General features: G+C 36.8%; 1 protein-coding gene across 1 annotated transcript in view; it reads left to right on the top strand.

Moving 5' to 3' along the window:
- Pola1 (DNA polymerase alpha 1, catalytic subunit) overlaps positions 1 to 21,780 on the top strand; it is a 329,968-nt gene that overhangs the window by 254,331 nt on the left and 53,857 nt on the right. The window lies entirely within an intron of this gene.

The following is a 21,780-nucleotide window of genomic DNA, read 5'->3' as shown; positions in this document are numbered from 1 at the left end:
TTTACACATTTTTCTTATTAGTTACCTACAGAGTGTTGATGTTGTTTGTCAGCGAATATCAATTCAGGGCTTTGTTGGTTGGTATTAGGACTGGAGGCAACCTCAACAGCACATAAAAACCTATAAATATTGCTGGATTTTTTTCACATAAGAATTCTCATGCTGCCTTTGATTTGGTCTGGATGATTTTAATTCTAATCATAAGTGAGTTCACTTTTTCTGTCTACAGGATACTCTAGAAATTATTTTTATTTCTACAACTTCCCTAGTTTATCTGTCCTTGAAAAGAAAACATTTTTACAACTAAATGAGGATCTTGAATGAAATACTATTACTTGTCTTCGAATGTTCAACAACCACTTTGGCTTTCTCCACAGCATGTTTTCTATGAGTTAGTTGATCTTATGTAGACAAAAAAAAATCCTTCTGCTCCCTAATAAATAGGCTTGATAACAATTATTAATGGCTAGTATCTACTACATTTACTTGTGTTATCATTAATGTATGTTTTCCTTTTGCCCCCAAAGACTTTCCCTTTAGGGTACTTAAGAATTGGGGAAATTGAACTCTGATTCTCTGAACGCATCTGTTTTTCTTGGGTTTGTTATCTCTTTCTGGGTATGTCAGCTATGAGCACCCACTTCTTCATAATCTCTTTGTTCATTTAGCCACCTGATGTTTTTCATTTGATGCTTTTGAACTCAAAGTATATAAAATTTTATGGAAGATAGTTTTTAAATTCTTTTATGAGAACCTGTATTGATCATTCATGACTATCAGTTTCATAAAGCCCAATCTTTTTTGGAGATATGAAGAAAAATGATGTAGAAAGTCAAGAATATATATGGCTTGTCACAGAAACAGGAGGGAATACAGTAGCCACTTGGAAGCTCCTTGCTCAGCAGTAAAGGAAAAGTACACTTATAGGCTGTGCGTGTGCATAAGTGTAAGTGTAAAATGTTTCTTAAGAGAGGGTCTCACCCTGTAGCTCATATTGGCATATTGGCCTAGAAATGCTTTTGTAGCCCAGACTGCCCTGGAGTTTAAAGCAATCCTCCTCCTGCCTTACCTTCCCGAGTGCTGGGATTACAGACTTGAACAACCATGCCCAGCTTAGAAGCTTTATCTTTTAGAAAGTTACCTAACATAGCATCCACCTCACAGCCATCTGTAAGTGTAGTTTTAGGGTATCCAAGTCCTCTTCCAGCATCAGTATACACTGCACACAGAGAAAAAAATTTTACCTTGACCCAGACCTTTAATCCTGGAAGAAGAGGCAGGTCTCTATGTGTTCAAATTCAGCCCTGTCTCTATAGCAAATTCCAGGACAGCCAGAGTTATATAATAAACCCTGTCTCAGAAGAAATGAAAACCCCTGTCCAAAGCACCCTGAATAGGCAGGTGAATTGTTTTGTTTCATATAAAATAGAATTGAATACAAGCTGTAATCCATATGAAGAAAATGTGAAAAAGGAATTTTTTATGCCAAAAAGAACAATAATAAGGAATTTAAAATAATATAACATATATTTATTCTTCTCACTTTGAGTTGAAATTAAATTCTCTTTTAATTTTCTGCTCAAGGGATTCCTTGTAAAAAAAAATGAATTTTAAACTTGTAGAAACCAGAGGGCAAATATATTTATGTAATTTTTACTGAGGCCAGAACACCAGAAGATGTTGCCACCAGAAAAATGGCAATTGTGACATACAGTTCCAACACTGAGAATGCAATCTAGGCATTGTCAGTCAACAAGTGCCTGGTGACTGGTATGTGAAGTATTTAATAGAGACCCTGTTTTACTTGCAGTTCCTAGCAGTGTTTCCTGCACTAAGATTGTTTTATCATTTCCACTATAAAGGCTATATTTTAAATGTTGTATCTGGGTGGTGGTTTTAATTTTTGTTTGAAGCTCAATGGTTTGACTTGGAAGAAATATGTACAAATTATTTGAAAGAGGTTTATTTTTGCAGTGAAAAGTAACTCTGTCAAAGCTTTTTTTTTCTTTTCTTAAACTTCACTTTCAAATGAAAGTTTACAGACCATTAGTCCATAATGTGAATTAACCCCATTTGGTATTTTCCCCTTTCCTTTAAAATGTTAAAGGATTGTTACTCACTTTAGTGAAGTGTTTGCTGCATGCTCACTGTAACTGCATAACCTTTTTAAAAGTCTTATTCCTGTGGGACATTGGCATTATTGTAGTAACTGCTCCAGAATGTACACAGATGGCATAATGGATCCAAAGGATATTTTAGGAGACCATTGTGGCAATACATGAAGTAAAAATCCAATTCCAGAATGGCAGTATAGAATGGTCATGTTTGACTGCCTCATTCCATGGTGCCTTGCCTGAGCAGGGATAAGTGAACAGTTTGGAGAAACCTGAATCAATTCACATTTTTGCCTAGGTGCCTGAATTGTCTGGTTTTAAATGCAATAGGGGAAAAGGTGTCTTTTCTCTGCAGAAAAAATGTCTTTTTTTATGCAGAAATTGTAAATATAACATTTTGTTTAGATTCTATTTATGTGTTGAATGTGAACTCTTATGTCAATGAAAGCAAGATGGGTGAATGATACTCTTTGCCCTGGATGACCTTAGAGTCTGTTGGGGAAAGACACTAAGTGGGATATTATCACCACTAACCTGATCAGTTTGCCTTAAGCAAAGAGGGAACACTAACTGTTTTTTCAGTTCAGGGTTTAGCCTATTTCTAGAAAGAAGTTTTATTATCAGGTACCATTTGTCTTACTGGATGCTTAGCTATTCTTATTTTATGTCAGTATTTTTCATGGGGCGGAATTTTAATTTGCTGGGAGTACAACAGCAAAACAACAGAGACTACATGACTTAAGCAACAGAAAAATACTCCCTCACAGTTCTGGATGATGAAAATCTGAGTCCCAGCATTAGTGGCTCCTGAGGCCTCTCTTTATCTTGCAGGTGGTGGTATTTCTTTGTATGTACTCTGTGCTAAATATCACACACACACACACACACACACACACACACACACACACACACACGACAGGTGTAGCTCTTGGTGTCCTGGAATATGCTCTGTACACCAACCAGGCTGGTCTTGAACTCAGAGATCTTGCCTCTGCCTCCTAGTGCTGGGATTAAAGACACATGCCACCATTAGAGCATTGCTCAAACTAGATTAAGGCCCACTATGACTCTCTAATCTTAATTTAATCATTTTAAAGACCCTAGCTCCAAATACAGTCATCATACTTAAATATCAATTTAGGGAGACAACATATCCTGAAGTGCACTTGGTAAGTTGGCACTTGTTTGTCAGAATTGCAACACTAAGATTTTGCATCCTGGGAGCTGGAGGGATGGCTCAATTGACTGCTCTTCCATTTGACTGCTCTTCCAGAGTTCAGTTCCCAGCAACCACATGGTGACTCACAACCACCTGTAATGAGATCTGATGCCCTCTTCTGCTGTATACATTAATAGATAAATCTTTTAAAAAAATATTTTGGATCCTGTTTGAAGAAAGGAATTGGAGTTACAGCATAGATGTTTAATTGATGGTGATTTAATGTCATATGTGTAGCACCTGTAGGAAGTCTGATTTCTCAGTGGGAGTCCTGTTAGGCTGGTTAGACTATCTTCATATTCTTCCCTACCCCCCTTTTTTCTATTTTTTCACAAAGGCTTATGGGCAGCTTCCTGTTCCACAGCCTTCTCAGTTGCACCTGCTATGATAGCTGGGTTCTTGAGCCCTCAACCAGATGACACCCTGCATTCACTTCTTTGAATTTTAGTCTTACTCCTTTTCTTTTTTCTTTATCAGGCCCCTAGTTCACCTGCTTTCTTGGTTTTGGTTTGATTTTTCCTTAAATTTCTCAGGTTGTTTTGTTATTGTTTCTTTCCTTCAGTCCTTTATGTTTGCTGATATTTCTTACAGGTTTTCTTATTTCTTACCTTTTTTTTAGACAAGGTTTCAGAAGTAGCTCACGCTGGCCCCAAAGTCAGTGAGTGTAATCCTTCTAGCTGTTCCTCCCGTATGCTGTTATAGGCCATATCAACAGGATTTGTTTTTGTTAGTGCCACGCAGAACTAGACTTGCTTTCTGTAAGGTACTTTTCTATTTCTCGCCATCCTTTCACAGGTGTAACACGGGACCTCAAAAGAGCCCTGTGAGGAAGCAGCAGGCTAGACTCATTGTATTGAAGAACAAATTAAATTAAAGAAGTGTTTCCATCCTTTGCATTCCCCTGTGACCTTTTTGAGGAGTCTCGAGTGTTTTATTTTGCTTTCTCTTTCACTTAAGTTCGTCGAGACAGAGGACTGCATCTTGTAGCCTAATCACTAAATATTTGATTAAAGAATTTCTGAAGGAAAACAAGGTCACACAAGCAATTTCAAGGATTTTAGTGGAATTATTCCTAGAAAATATTTCTATTCCTGGGGAGTGCTTTATAAGAGAAATAGTAGAACTTGCTGTATTGTTTACCTTGACTCAATTGTCCATAAATTAAAGTTATAAGACTTTCTTGGTTTTTGCATGTTGCTTATATTTGCATGTTGCTTATATCGATTCCACTAGTTTCAAATGATACTGAAGGCAGTGACATGTGTCTGTTATTTGGCTGATAACAAACTTGAACTCAAAAACTATCAGGTCTCTTAACTGGTGAATGGAGTCAAGCTGACCGCTTCTCACACTTCAGGGTCCTGTTCTCTGCTTGCTATCTGCTGAGCAGCTTGCTCATGAAGCAGGGATACTTGTCTTATCCTTGGAAAATGGTCTTCAAGAAAAGACAGTAGTTAGTTCTAAAACATGAAGGGTATTGTAAAGGTACTGCTTTTGTTTTGTTTTTTTTTTTTATTTTTTTTCTTCAAGGCAGGGTTTCTCTGTGTAGCTTTGGTGCCTGTCCTGGAACTAGCTCTTGTAGACCAGGCTGGTGTCAAACTCACCTGCCTCTGCCTCCCAGGTGCTGGGATTAAAGGCATGCGCTACCACCACCTGGTAGACCGATAAGAGTTTTACGGAAACTATTTGTAATTTGGAGATTTCTATGCATCTCAAGGCATTCAATGTTAAAAATTTCTATTTCTTTAACTGTTAAAGTCAAAATGCAACAGATATTTGTTATTGCTAGAAGTCCTGAAATAAAAGTAGCAAACAATCCCTTGATCAGTTGACATTCTTAGAATTTACTTTGTTCAATCATTCAGGGCATTAGAAACAAAGCCGTGTCACACAATGTCTGGTCCGTTTATTTTGCTCTTAAAACTCATGAGTTGAGTTGTTTCTCTGAAAACTTAATTTTTATTGTGTAGTTGGATTTTTCTTTTGGCTGCTAGCTCCCAAATAATGGAATAGAGACTCATCATTAATTATGAAAGCTTGGCCTTAGCTTAGGCTTGTCCCACAAGCTCTTGAACTAGGAAATCATGTCAGGCTCCTTGTCCAGAGCTTTTCTTAGCTTTCTCCGGCCCTTTGTTTGGATATTCAAGCCTCCACATTGGATGCCATAAATAACAAGTCTTTCTCTGTACCACCAGCTCCCAAATAATGACACACAGACTTCTTGTTAATTATGAAAGCTTGTCCTTTAGCTTAGGCTTGTTTCAACTAACTCTTACAACTTTGACCCTTTTCTGTTAATCTACGTTCTGTCATGTATTGCCCATCCTGCTTCCTCTGTGTTTCCTCATGTCTCTTGCATCTGCCTAGATTCTTGCTCCTACTTCCCTTCTCTGTCTAGAAGTCCTACCTATACCTCCTGCCTAGTTATTGGCCATTCAGCTCTTTATTAAATCAATCACAGTGACACATCTTCACACAGTGTAAAGGAATATTCTGAAACATTATTTTATTTATGCATTCATTTCATTATTTCATTTCATTCACATTCATGCAAGAGCACACATGTGACAGTCAAGGGATACCTTGCAGGAGTTGGTTCTCTCTTTCCACCCTGTGAATTCCAGGAATTACACTCAGGTTGTCAGTCTTGGCAACAATTAACTTGCTTGTTGCAGCAGCTCCTTCAGCCAATAACCCCTGAAATACCAGCCCACTGGGGCGTGGTTTCTCTTCCTTTAAAATGTGGCCACTTCCCTCTGCCAGCGCTCTGGCTTCCGGCTCTGCTTCTGGCGAGTAGCCTCCATTCCTGATTGCGCAGAGGGCTGTTGTCTGGTACGGTGATCTGTAAGTTTTTCCTCCTTAAAATAAATAACCTCTCTAATAATCATAATTCCAAACTGGTGTGGGATTGTTTGTGATTTGCGCCTTCACTTGCTTTAACAAAGTAAGTCAGCTTGCCAGCCCCCAAAACTTTTTTTTAAGAAAACTTTTACTCTGCTTTTCTAGATTTTTTTTTTCTTTTTTAAATTTATTTATTTATTAAGGATTTCTGCCTCGTCCCCACAACCGCTTCCCATTTCCCTCCCCCTCCCCCCGATCAAGTCCCCCTCCCTCATCTGCTCGAAGAGCAATCAGGGTTCCCTGACCTGTGGGAAGCCCAAGGACTGCCCACCTCTATCCAGGTCTCCTAAGGTGAGCATTCAAACTGCCTAGGCTCCCACAAAGCCAGTACGTGCAGTAGGATCAAAAACCCACTGCAATTGTTCTTGAGTTCTCAGTATTCCTCATTGTCCGCTATGTTCAGCTAGTCCGGATTTATCCCATGCTTTTTCAGACCTAGGCCAGCTGGCCTTGGTGAGATCCCAATAGAACATCCCCATTGTCTTAGTGTGTGGGTGCACCCCTTTTGTATCAAGTGTTGTGATCATATTCATCTGCCTCCCCCAACTCCTCCCAGATCCACCTCCCTTCCCTAGCTGCCCAACTTTTTGTCCTTTTTTTGTAGCCTGTAAGTCCAGTTTGTGCTTCTCATACATTTGTGGATGTGTGGCCTTCCACTGGAATGTGGTCAACTTGCCAGGGGATACACTTTTAAAACTTAAAAAAAAAAGAAACCCTACCTCTCCAGATAGCTATCATTTGTCAACAGCTCCTTGGTTATAGGTGGCACTTGATGCCCACCCTCCCTCCAAGCTGGAACTTGGTTTGTTTTGAAATTGTACAGTTCCTGTGTATGCTGTCACAATCATATGTACAACTTCTCTGCTCTATCTGAATGATACTATTTCCTTGTAGTCATTTATAGAACACCTCTGGCTCTTTTTTTCTTCAGAAATTTTGTTTTTAATAACCAATGCCAGGTAAAATGTACCTGCCACATTCATAGAAAAATAAAAAATCTGACTCAAGCATCAATTTGTTCATAAAATTGCATCTTTTATAATTGTGAAATAGTTTAAGGGAATTTTTATGATAGAAGTTCATAACTTGGCAGTTCACAATATAAGTTTTCTGTTATACTTAGGAAGTTCTTGTAGAAGTATGTAAATAATTTTCAAACTGGGTATCCTAGTTTGCTTTTCTTTCTCTGTGATTAAACACCATAATCCAAAGCAACTTGGGGAGTAAAGAGTTTAATGTCAGCTTTGCCTTCTGGGTCACAATTCATCAGTGAGGGAAGTCAGGGCAGGAACTAAAAACGGGAATCTGGAATATACTTAATGGAGGCATGCTGTGTGGCTCATGCTTAGCCGACCTTTGCTACATTCCAGGCCCACCTGCCTCGGGGTGGTGCTGCCCAAATCAATTATCAATCAAGATAAGCTATTGCAGATATGAGCACAGGCCAGTCTGATAGAAACAATTCTTCAATTGAGGTTCCCCTTTCCTGATGACTCTAGGTTGTTTCAAACTGGTGATAAAAACTAACCAGCCCACCAGTCTAGATGACACTTCCCTAAAATTATAGTTCAAGCACTAAAGCAGGAGGAATGCTACAAGTTCAAAGTCAGCCATATAATCTCCATATTGAGACCCTGTTTCAAAACAATTTTGAAAATAGAAAAGTGAATTATTGCTGCTATTGTTAGATGTTACATAATTTTACTCTTTATCTTGAAATACTTTATTTAATGTTAAAGTAAAGAACAAGTTTTTGCAAGATGGATAAAAAATAAGGAACACTAAAATGTTTTGTGATCATTATCTATGTTTGGATCATTTGTATTTTCTTCTTTATACTTTTAAATTATTGACAATTTCATATATATGTATGTATTTTGATCCTATTTGCCTTCCCATTATTTTCTCTTGTTACCTTCCTGCTAAATTCCTTCTTCTCAACTGAGACCCCCCCCCTTCTACTTCTTGAGTGTATCACATTCAATTTAATTTGGGTTGCTTGCATCAGCATGGACAGATTATTAGTGGCTACACTGCTGAAGAAAATGTCTTATCCTAACCCCACAACCATTAACTGAGCCCTTCCTCACCCCCAACAGAAGTTGACAGTGCCAATCTTGTGCAGGTAACCACAGCTCTTTGTGGGTACAAAGGCCATGACATGGCATGGCCCTTTTTACTTTTATGCAATTTCCAAGTTACAAACAGCTTTTAAAATAGGAAAAATTAAAAACACTACAATTTCACAAAGACTTTTACTCAGTTTACAGTGGTTATTCTAGCAATTTACAGGGTAGGTTGAAAACAACATATAAATGATTGCAAACCGACTCTTTTTTCTTTGCATTTTCCCAAGTGTGATCAGTATACTAGCAGCATTGGCATCACCTGTGAGCTTGTTAGAAATTCAAACTATCAGGCCTCTCCAGACTTGCTGCATCAGCATCTGCATTTTAACAAGATCCACAGGTAATTCCTAGACATGCTAAGGTTTGAAAAGCACTTATCTGAAACATTCTCCCATCTTAATAACTAAAGCTTACTCCCATTTTACTCATTCATTGATTAAAACCATCCGTATAGTTAAACTCTAAAATGATAAATATGCCAGTTACAGGAGCCCTGCTCAAGTTTTAAAGTAGACTTCCTATCACAGCCTGGTTTTTTAAAATATATTCTGTAATTAAACTAGAAATGTATTGGCCTAGGAGAGGGGATAAAAGAAAGCATGAGCTCTGTCCACCTTCTTTCTTCCTAACTAGAAAGAACAAGAGAGAAATAATTTGGGATTTTTTTTTTGAATTTTTCGAGACAGGGTTTCTCCATAGCTTTTGGTTCCTGTCCTGGAACTAGCTCTTGTAGACCAGGCTGGCCTCGAACTCACAGAGATCCGCCTGCCTCTGCCTCCCAAGTGCTGGGATTAAAGGCATGCGCCACCACCGCCCAGCATAAATTGGGATTTTCAAAATAGCTTTCAACCTCTCCGAATTATAAAAGAGAGAACTGGAATGTAGGTCTACACACACTTTATACAAGGGCCACTCAGTGTGCTCCCAGATTGACGTTTCACCATCACTGTTGTGGACCTTGTTGCAACATTGATTTAGCACATTTGTAAAGATTTCAAGTAGGTTTTTTTTTTATGGAAACTAAGTTTTTTTTTTAATTTTACTACTAAAAGGTTTTACTTTTCTTATAGCAGTTGATTTTTATGTGCTGTTTTCTTCTCACTACAGCAATGACAAAACATGGATCCCCGTCACACTGCTTTGTTACTCTGGGTACTGCCTGTTTTGTTTTTAACTAGCACAGTGTAGCAGAAGAGAAAGTACATTTTCCAGGAAATTGTCACTTTAATTGCTTTGCCCTTAACTAGAAGTGTCTTGGTTCTGTACATTTTCTGTCATCCTTTTTAGTATAACTAAGGTAGTATGTGAAAGTTGCCATACATTTGGGCAGCAAACTTCCAGATTCTAATTGTGTGTCTTTTCTTTCAACCCATTTCTGTAAATATGCACTCAGCCTTTGCATTTTTATGTATCAGGCACCCAGAGGCATGCTATGATGACAGACATGTGACTCGTTTTATAAAATTGTTTCCTATTACTGTCTTTTCAATGAACAGGCTCCTTTTCCTTTTTGTAGTGACAGGCATAGCAGCACAAACAAGGGCACCAGTGTTGCAGTGTCTGGGTGATAAAGTAGTGGTTGGTGGCCTTCATTTGCAAAACATACTGTAATGTTTTTGAGTGGTAAGAGTGAAAGGGACCTGGCAAGATTTTCCTTCATGTACTTTTAAGAAATACACTTCTATCACGAATGAGAGAAAAAATACTAAACAGTTTTCAAGCAGTTAGGTTATAATGTAAGCTAATCACTCTATTTTGAAGAAAAGTATTTTTAAACAGTTGAGCTGGTGAATTTACTTCTGAAATGTATTGTGCTTACACAGTAGATGGTTTTATTTCCATGATGTTTTTTACTACATAATTATACATCTTAATTACGTAATTACTATCATAATTATTATGTAATTGCATGTACTTCCACTAATTACAAAATCAGGAAGTGTAATTATCTAGTAAAAACTTTATGAAATTTCATGCACTAAAAATTACTTAAAAGGCTATTCCAATGGTCTAATGGAAGGCTTTCCACGCTTGGTCTTACTCATGGCTTTTGGACTTGAACTCATAGCCTAGCACAAGGACAACCATAGACTATTAAGTATTTGCAGTATTGGTCCCTTTGAGTTAACATTGAGGTGCCTTTTCACTTCCTTGTGATTTTGGAGTTGTTGTATAAATATCTATGTTTAAGATAGTGTCATAAAAACTCGATATAAAGAGATATTCTTAGAAAAATAGCTAGTATAATAATAATCGGAGTATTTAGGTCACAGAATTGTCAGGCCATCTTTAATAAGAGTACTTATTTAGCTACCTCTGCCTTTAAAAAATAATAGTAATAGCCAGTATTTTGCTTCTTTAGTTTAGAGAGAATTTTATTCAGTTTATATTTATGTTTTCTGAGATTTGAGGAAACATCAAAAGAGCATATTCTTTGCTACTACCTGATGTCAAGCAGCTTCTGAGACATAAACATAAATGCACAAACATGTAACATCAGACCCTAAATAAAGACAGAAGGTTTAATTCAATAAAGCTATGATGCCTTTACCATTCAAAACGACATACAAATTGCACAGTGAAACAATAGTCATGACAGCAAATTAGATATGACATCTAAATTACACTATAGAGAGAAATCCCTGAACCATTTTGGTCTGTAGGAGTCTATTTTAGCCCAGGTTTAAAACCCATCCTAGAGACTGCTTTATTGTCTAAGTGGGGTAGTGTTGTAGAAGAGCAATTGGAGGTTGGTTGAATTAATTGCACATTAATTAGGAGGAAAAGGTTTATAATACTCATGGTAGAGAAGAGAGTAAGTCCTTTAAGTATCATGATAGCGTGCACTATAAAGTTTCAGGACTACATATTAATTGCCTCTTGGCTTTTGGGTGAAAATGGGCATAGGAATGACTATTAAGTGATTAATATTTTTGCTACATACATAATGTGTTATCTAAATAAAGTATTATGGAGTTAGATGTTGTTACATGAAATTTTCTTTCACCAGATTAATGCTTTTCCACTAAGTGTAATGAACAACTACTGAAAAATCTATCACAGTTAATTCTTTCAGCAGAGCAGCCTAATAGTCAAGGTTCATCTCTGCATTCTTAGAGACAGCTGACATTACGTTTTTCTCTTAGAGCTTTCAAAAGATGAGATTTTTTTGTAGTTTTATCATTTATTGACTTTGTGCCTTTTTTGGTTTTTTGGGACAGGGTCTGTCCTAGGACTAACTCTGTAGACCAGAATGGCCTCTAACTGTCTGAGATCTGCCTGCTTCTGCCTCCCAATTGCTGAAATTAATGGCATGCACCACCACACCCAGCTTACTTGGTGACTTTTCATATCAATTAAAATTTCTAATGGATATGACTTTTTCTTTTGTTTCTCAAGACAGGGTTTGATTTCTCTGTTTAATCCCTGCTGTCCTGGAACTTGTTCTGCAGACCAGGCTGGCCTCAAACTCATAGAGATCCACCTGCCTCTGCCTCCTGAGTGCTGCCGTATGACTTTTAAAATTAACGATAGTCTTTGAGCAAATTAGAAGCTTTATAGTCATTCAGAAATGTTTTATGTTCTCAGCAATAATTGCTATTTATATAATTTTAATCTGACTCTCAAATTTGTCTCTGCATTAGATAAGAATTATTTTTTGATAAGAATTATTAAGTGGCATAGTCTTTCCTTCACTTAGCCCAGAATATAATTTGTCTTCACTGTCTTGATAACATTTCTCCTTATCATGTTTTTATAAGTAGGTTATGTTCGCTCTGTAAGACAGCATTGCTTCTCACATAGCCTCTTAATTTTTGTTTGTTTTAGTGGTTGGTATTTTCTTTCCTTTCCTTTGTTTAAGCCAAGTGTTTATGTGGTCCAGAACAGCCTTTAGTGGTTTAAAAGTTAAGTATTTTCTTAGTTCCCATTGTAACACATATTTCAAAACTGACATAATATTTATACTGACTATTTAATTTTGCTTTCCTTTCTTTTCTTACAAACTGACATTTTTTCGTTATTTTACATAATTCCTTAAATTATTCACAATTATAAAATGGAATCAGGCAAAACTTTTGAAGACTAATCATGAATGGCCTGTTATCTCTAGTTTCCCTGTTACCACAAGCCCACTATGCTAATGTAAACTTTAGCATAGTTGGGCATCATTTAATATTTCTACATGTACTATTATGCCTTCATATACAGAGAAAAGTCATATTAGTTTGACTCATCTTAAAGTACTTCTTTCTGTGGTTTTTGTGAATTTATTCTGATTCATCTGCATTGCCTTACACCCAACCATAATGGTAACTAGAAAGGATTAATTGAGTTACTGTTAATTGTATTCTCCCAGGTCTAGGCCATGGGAACCTTGATGCCTTTCTTTGAAGCTTAAGACTAAACCAACTATGTTCCAAAAATGATGGGGTTGCTAATTTGAGACATTGACGATATACTTTTGTTTTAAAAAATGGTGCTAAAACCAAACTCATAACTAAGATCACAAATCCAGGTCTTCATATAAGTCTGTTTTTCTGTTCTGCGTGCCCTGAACTTTGACCTAATTCACTCAGTGAAAATGTTTATTCTCTCTCTGCCCTATGTGGTATATAAAATACATAGGTATAAACAAGGCCTGGTTCCTGCTTCTAGAGGTAAATCTGTTTCTGATCACTTGCTTATTCATGCATTTACTCTCTACATGCTGACTTTTTATGGGAGTTGGTGATGGTATTTGCTTTACTTGATGCAAGGGTTGGAATCCAGGGTCTTGGTGCAGGTTTTTTACCATTGAGCTATCTCTCCAGACCTTTATTTAGACTTTATTGTTCATGGAGAACATTTACATATGTTGCCATGTGGGTAATTGACATTTTTCAGCTAAGAAAAACACCTCAAAGAGACAAGATGACCCCCCCCCAAGTTAGCGAGGCTTGAGAGTCTAAAAGTTTCAGATTCTTCATGCTTTGCCATAGCTTCATTGCTCCGAATTAGAAGGGAAACTTCAACCTGAAGGCCCAATGTTTCTGATAGGAGACAGTAATCCTAAAGTGCTTCAGTATCTAAACCTTGGGAGAGGTTTCCAGATAGAGATGGAATCTGAGTTGCGCCCCTTGAAATAGGTGAAGATTTAATAAGCAAAGATGTAGTCACTTACTTTGAAACTAAGTTTTATGTTTTTCATTATTTATCTAGCTCTTAAAAATCAAAGAACCACGTGTGACAAATGTTTAATGATTTTAATGTATCTCTCAATTGAAGTTTAGCCTCAAAGTCCTTATTAAAGGAGTTGATCTATATGCAGCTTTAAACCCAGGACTGGAAGGGCAGTCTCTTTTTACTCCCCATTGTAACCATTGGTAATACTTTGAAAGAAATTGATCAATCCTTCAGGATATATCTGTCAGAAGTATATCAAAATGTTTTCCTATCTTAAATAATTTAACTCAGAATATAATAATGTAAGTATTTTGGCATGAAAATGTTACATAATGTGATATATCCACTTATCTTAAAACAGATGTCTTTTAAAGAAAGAAGTATGGTAAGACAGAACATCAAATAGTAATTCAGAGGGATATATGGCCACTTGTGATAAATGCCTGTAACGTGCACACTATGCAAAGATGGCAAGTGCCAGACCTGCCTGGACTTCATAGGGAGATGCTGTGTGTTTTATAATAAAAAAAGCAGTGAATGACAGAGTGTTCTAGTTTGATTTAAAAGCAAAGTAAAATCCCATTGGCATTATGACTATAGACTATAAATGTTTTATTTTAAAGCATAGTTGATGGAAATAGCATGATGAAAGCATAAACATAACAAAAAAACTGTTTCTAAAATTAATATTTACTGCTGAAATAATTCCTGTATTTTACTGGTGTTTTATATATTGTCTTGCCAAATGAAGTCAGTGCTGAAAAGTCAATGAAAATTAAAAATAAAAGATAGGGTCAGAGCCTGAGTCTATATTCATGAACTTATTCACAGTTAGTGAAGGCTTTATCACTTTCAACAAATGTGCCACAGTACATTTATTAGTATGCTACAAAGAAATTTTTGAAATAATTAAGACTAAACTACACTTGTCAAAATAAATGAATGAAATACAATTTTGAATCATCTTTCTTCACTTATTGCTTATTTGCATAATTCACTAACTTACACAGGAATCTTTCAGTCATTGGTGTGAATTAGCAAGGTTCTGCTGTTCCTTGTTGTACGGGCAGGAATTATGCTGCCATATAATTAGCTATTCCAGACATGGACTAACGGGAAATACCAAAGGGCACAGCACAATCTAAAGAGACAAGGCAGGGAATCTAAAGACAAGAGACAATCAAAGACACCCAGCAAATTCAAGCTGGTAGACTACAGGGAATTCTGAATGAAGCCTCTTAATTTATTTTGAGATTAAGAAATCAGTAGTATGAGAGAAATCTCAACAAGATTAGCTGACTAAGCATAATTTAAAAAATATCTCTATGGTGCTTGGTACACCAGGTTAACCACTCCTATTTGTTAGTCAGCTCAACAAATAGCCTACAAAGCTTTTCATGGGTGAATAGTGGCTTTCCATTGAGGTTTTCATTCTTTGATGAGGATGTTTATAACACTAAGATCTGTAGGTGCAAACTGCTTTCCCTATATGTGTGGGGTCACTCCTTTTACAGCCCACTTGCCCATCTCTTTTATAGAGGTTTTGTTATTTTGTGCTGCTCTCAAAGGAATGGTGAGAATTATGCCTCTACTACCACCACTTAACTTAGCATCTACGTCTTATCTCTCCAGCTCTGTGAAACTTGTGTGTGCTGGTCATTAGGAACAAAACAAGCTGTTGGCAGCAGCCTTTCCCCCTGAATTGGAATTTTCCCCCTTTATTCAACTTGAAATATCATCTCTTTAGATTTGCCTTTCTTGCCTTATTCTGAGGAAATATCTTTTTTGTTGCAATAGCATGTCACTGTAAGTTGATTGAGCATGTGGGAGATTGTTGGAAGTATTGTCCTCAAGATGTTATTTTTAGTTTGGTTCCAAAACGGTATAGTAGAATCTTACCGGAACAATTGTAGGGTTAGTTAAGAAAGCCTAACTCCCATCCCATTAGTGAAGTATAGGGGCAGTTAACACTTGTTTTTTTGCCTTGGCTATACAGACCCTCAAAGGTTGTGTTCAGGAATTGTAAGAAGCAGCTTTGGATGTATGGATGCTCTGTTAGTCCCCTTCCTTTCTCCCTCCAATATTTGTTGAGTATCATAAAAACTGATCTGGCCTTCTTGGAGACAGTATAGGGTCATTGTATTCTGGCACCAACTCCTAGCCTGTGTTTTCACTTTCTACCCTTTCCTGCACAGGAAAACTTAGGATATGTGAGTAAATGTCTGTGCTATCTCACCTATAAAACAGTAATGTGAATAGCACATGCCTCAGGAGTCCATATTAATCAGATTAATATGAACCTGGAAAATCTTCACAATATTTAATATTAAAGGGGACAATATTCAAAATGCTAAGAACAGTGCCTGGCACATGCTAAGTTACCGTAAATGTCAGTTTATTTTATTATGTATAAGTAATAATGATTGCCCCAAACCACCATTATAGTATATATTATTGTCCTTATTGTAATTTATTGGATTCTACAGCCTGTTGTTGGCCATATTGTTTCCAGATTATTATCACCAGCACCTAATACAACATTAAGTACAGGAGAAAATATTCCACTCATTTATCAACTAGTTGCAGGATGAAAGAGGCGAAGTCCCTACTGTCAAGGAGCTTTAAATCTAGCTTGATGATTCATTTTCATATTAATTCAAAAGGCATTCAAAATCATCTGTACAGTGTTTAAAAATAAATTTATTTCTCCATTGCCCGTGCTTAATGGATGAAGTTGAAATCTAAATAATCCACAAGCATTTCGGTTTTCTCTGCATGTGTCATCTTGGCATGTTTTGCAGTAGTCTAAACTTTTGGTTGTCTTTCTAGGAAGAGTAAAAAAAAATAGTGGTAATTATGTAGAGAAAGTCAGCCAAACCAAGTTCTAAATTGTATAATGTACAAGAGAATACTTCTTAACTAGGATTTGCACTTTTAGAATTGTCTGGGTCCCAGACAGTTGTGTATTTAGAATGTTCCACAGGTGATTTCGATGTACAATCAATATTGAGAATCTCTGAGTTAGTGAAACTCTTCAAACTTTAATATTGCTTCTTGTCAAATATGCATTAAGTCTGACTTTGATATAATGAAGACTAGGTGGCATCTAGATTACAATTTAAATAGACAGTAGAAAGGAAAATGAAGTCAAACACAAGAATTACTTTCTAGATAAAGAGAGCATTTTGATGCTATATAAGCTAATATTGGATCATATGTAAAGTGAAGGAAAAAGTAAGCAAAAAGAAAGAACTGTTTTCTGGTAATGAGCAAACTGACAATGAAATAAATGCATTTCAACAAAATTGGCTATAAAATACATGTTATTTTCCCCCATTAGCTTACATCATAAAAGGAGGAAAGGGCTTTCAGGGAGCATGGGAGGTCCTTGAAAAGACTTGGGTAGCTAACTTGGGAAGGGAAAGGCTAATACAGATGTCACAGGAGCCTACACAGTCTGAATTTCTTGAGCTTTTCCTCTTCCTTGAGGTTCAGCTGCTTGTAACCTCAGGGATTTGGTGGGGAGTGGCCTTTTGCAGGTTTAATAATGTTGCTTATTCCCCCAAGTGGCCTGAAATAGGATGGTAGTAGGAGAGGCTTTAGAAGGGTTCCCGGGTACCATGATCATGTCTTGGGCTTAGCTAGGTGTCCAAATAGAAAAACAACCTGTCTGACCTTGCCAGTTTTGTAATCCAGGAGCTAAAAAATGGTTGCAGACCTTCCTCTCCCCTACTCCCTCATGACTCGGATTGTACCTCCTTGATACCTGCCAAGTTATACCATTCACCAGTCCCCCAGTAGGCTTTGGCTTCCATGGTTTCCCTGACTGGGTTGCCAGCCTCAATCCAATCACCACTTGTTGGCCCTTTAGTCATACTCAAAGGCAGTGTTTCTAAAGTGGTCGTGGCCATTATGGAGGTTGAGTGACCATTTCACAGAGGTCACGTATCAGATATTCATATTTATAATATCAATAAACTTGTAGTTTTGAAGTAGCAACTTTTATCCTCCCTTTCCCATGCTACCCTTAGCATAAATTGTTTTTATGTCTATGTACACAAACATTCATTGAACATTTAGATGACACCATCTCTTCTGCATTGATTAGCCCATTTAATTTGCATACTTTCTGATTATTCTTACCAGAATTGGTCTGTTATCTTGCATTGCTGGATTATATAAATTCTAGCTTAGAAATTTTTGTGTCCAAACTTTAAGGTTCTGTGGATCATTTTGATCCACGGCAATGTTAGTGGGATCAATTTGAAGTCTAAAAAGCTTACTTCAAAAAAAGTCCTCCAGAATCTGTATAAATACAAAATAGCAGCTGGCCGTTTTGCTGTTAGGCTTTTCTAGTGGATCCCAATTCTAGTACTTTAATGACCTACCTGTCTTTGAATTTCTCATAGCACTCCAAATTTGTGATTTTTGGTTGGCTAGCCTTTATTACATGTTCAGATTGTCTAGAGACTAAATCCTGATAGATCTGCAGGAGGGTTGACCTCTTATTCTCCCTTTCCCATGTGACCCTTAACAAAGCAATACACAGGCACATATCCAGATGACATTGTAGGCTTGTAAACAGCAGTATAAAGTAGGCTAGAGCTGGGGAAAAATACTGGGTTCACTAGATACCTGGAGATACCTATGCTTTGAGTATAACCTGCAAGACATACTCAAACAGAATAATCTTTTCACAGTATAATGGCAGGAGACTGAACAAGTTAGAAAATCTATTCCTAGTTTGCTGCTGACTCACTTTGTGGCATGAACAAACCATTATTACTCTTTGATTTAGTTGTCTTATTTGTTCAAAAGAGGAAAAATAATGTGTTTTAAAAGCACTCTGAAATTCTTCTAGAAGGAGGTCTATAAGTGCAAAGCACTATTGTTGTTATTATTATTATTAGTGTGCTGGTATGATTTCATTTTTTTTCATAAGGGTCACAGATGTTTCACTTCTTCTCATTGATGAATTATAAAACACATCCATCTTGTTCTGTTTCATAACAGTGATAACAGTTTAGCACATCTTTCTTAACCCCAATGGGAACATTATGTCCAAAGTAGATCTTATTAATAAAATATTATTACTAAATTAAATTCTGTATTACTTTCTGTTTTTTCCCTTTAAAAATGTAGTTAGCAACAACTACTAAATAAGACCTTTAATTACTGCCAATCTTCTCTTGAAAGTAACAGTGTCTTTAGTAGTTGGAACTGTAAGTGGCATTCAGTACACAGTGGGGTTGTAATGCGAATATGAAGTGTACCAAGTTAGTGATAAATAAGCACAATAAACCATGTATTTGTATGAGAAATAATATTTGAATTATCAGCTGAATAAAAAGGCCACAAATGCTGGTTCCTTAGGGTGGGCACATGATAAAAATAAAATACAGTTAAGTACACTTGGAACAAAATAATTGTGTATGCTTCCATATACGGTATAGAAACCTTTTAAATTTAATGGGCTTTTGAGTATACAGAATTTGAATTATGGAGAGAATTAAAAAGATTTGCTTTGCTTTCTGACAGCTTTTCCAATTTAAAAAACATTTCTTAACTCATTCATCCGTGGAGACTTGGCTTTTATATAAAATAGTATGTTCTCTTCCAGGTTTCCAGTTATTTTCCAATGGAGTAACAAGGAGAAAAATTACTTTAAGTTTTGTTTTGTTTTGAGACAGGATCCCCCTATGTAACCCTGGTTGGCCTAGAATTCACTATGTAGAATTTATGGCAGTCCTTCTGTCTGTGCCTTCCTTTTACTGGGGTTACAAAAGTACACTCTGCTTAAAGATTTTAATTACAGTAAAACTTGCACTTAAAAGTCATACAACAATTTGTTTTTTCTTAATTTTTCCATTGTAGATGTTAATATTTTACTAAACACTGTGAACTTCATTTCCATTCCCTCATTATGTTGTTGTTTTTTTATATATATTTATTTATTTATTATGTATACAATATTCTGTGTGTGTGTGTCCGCAGGCCAGAAGAGGGCACTAAATCTCATTACAGATGGTTGTGAGCCACCATGTGGTTGCTGGGAATTGAACTCATGACCTTTGGAAGAGCAGGCAATGCTCTTAACCAGTGAGCCATCTCTCCAGCCCTCCCTCATTATGTTTAATGAGGAATTATGTGCCGTTATCTTTAAGAGTATTTGAGGCTGGGCTGCTGGTGGTGGTGCACACCTTTAATTCCAGCACTTGGGAGGCAGAGACAGGCAGATCTCTGTGATTTTCAGGACAGCTGGAACCAGGACACAGAAGTCCCGTCTCAAAAAAATATTCAAAAAAATATATCTGAGGTCAAAGGGCCCTTAGAGAAGAAAGTATAATTACCATCAGGTCTTTGAAACCACAGGTCACACACTTAGTAGCAGGTACAGCCACCTATAATAGTATAAGTGTGTTTAGTAGAAAATTTAAAAGTTTTAAATTAGAAAATAGGATTTTTTAAATGGTTAATTTCTCTAAAAAGCCAAGTTTCTAGCCAGAGAGACAGCTCATCCGGTGGAATCACTTGCGTGCAGGCCTGACAACCTGAGTTTGATCCCTAGCTCTCACGAAGTGACAGGAGGGAACCGACTTGGAGGAACTGTCCTATAACCTTTACACTGGCATTCATAACAACCCCCTACACAAACTCTCTCTCTCTAATGAAGGAATGAACGAACAAATAACATTTTTTAATACCAAGTTTCTTCCTTTCAAAATACAGTGTCTGACCAAACTAGGCCAGTACTCCTGAATGACTACAGTTGGCAGGAACTGAATAGTAACTAAACAGTTTATACAGAATGCAGGGTTTTCAGTTTGTTATAGCTCCCACCAAAGCCCACTTCACTCATTTCTGTTATTAATGTGTTTAAAAATATCAGCAAGTGTGCTTTTTGGCTGAAAAGAAAGAAAAGAAAAAGAAGTCATAAAATTGGATTTGAAATAGAGAAAAAAAGTCAATCTAGTATTAAAATTGCAGCAAGTTGTATGAGTCGTAAAGTTCTTTATTAAGTGTATGTTATTGCACCTTAAAAACCAAATCATAGAATGATAACAGTAGGTAAACCTTTTATAGCATTGTATAGTCTTCAGCGAAATCAAACCTGTCCTTCGTTATCTTATCCATACAGCACTGGTGAAGCTCATTCATTCATCAAAATAAGCGATGTGTCCAGATGTGCAACTACTAAACATTGGTCCATGGGTGTGACTTATCTTTATTCTATTTGCTGAGAGCAGCACAATCCAATCACATTTTCTATGATGATAAAGTTATTCTGTATCCATGCTGTCCAGCGCTGTAACCTCTAGCCATATGCTACTATTGAATACTCGAATGTGGCTAAGCCAGTATGACTGAGGAACTGAATTTCCAAATTTATTTTGTTTTAAGTAATTTCAGTTGAAAACTACATATAACTAGTAGCTGCCTTGCCTGGCTGCACAGAGCTCCATAATTCCTTTCCTCCTTCATTATATGGTTTCTGTATTTATACTCATTCTTTTTAAATCAAATTCATCAAAAGGTTTCTTATGATCTGCTACTTCTTCAAGTGGCAAGCATGTGTTCCACTAAGCTCAAGATAGGATAAATATTTCTGCATTGGTTTACCCCATAAAAGCATTTATGTACACACATAATGACATCCTTTGCAGCACAGTTGGAGGTTCAATGGTGAAGTTCTTTTATGCAAATTCTCCCAAGACTCATAGAATATAACCAGAAATCAGAAACATGTAAATGACCAAGACAGTCTCCTACTCTGGTCTTTTTTTACTCTTATAAGATGCTAGTGACTGTTACAGCATCATGTAGAAAATTTTCTCTGGTTTGAAGTGAACTGGAGTGACTTAGAAGAGGTTACCCTTAACTAACCTCTCTGTCAATTGTTTATATCATTAGATCAAAAATGGTATTAAGACATACTGTAATTTTAGAGGTGTTAAAACGTGAAGAAAGTGTAACTTAAAATACATGAGATGGTTTGTCAGTGGGCTTTACCTACATTTGATTGGTCTATAACATGGACAGCATTGAGATGCAATGATTGCTTGGCCCTATGGTTGGTTAATTAAATCCTCCATCTTCACCAAAACAGGACTCATCACCCCATTTCTTGATGTACTTTCACTGCCCTCTGATAGCTGCCTCATTCTTGATGATGATCAAGAAACAGAATTCCTGAAAGTTAGGGGCAGGCTTAAACTCTTGCACAGATGAGTTTCTTTTAAACACTTCCATGTCT

The sequence above is a fragment of the Microtus oregoni genome, unplaced genomic scaffold, assembly GCF_018167655.1.
Source record: "Microtus oregoni isolate MIOR12 unplaced genomic scaffold, Mior012 000059F_ref0000304, whole genome shotgun sequence".
Lineage (NCBI taxonomy): Eukaryota > Metazoa > Chordata > Mammalia > Rodentia > Cricetidae > Microtus > Microtus oregoni.
The sequence above is the reverse complement of the archived record's forward strand: the minus strand, read 5'-3'. Positions and strand labels throughout refer to the sequence as shown.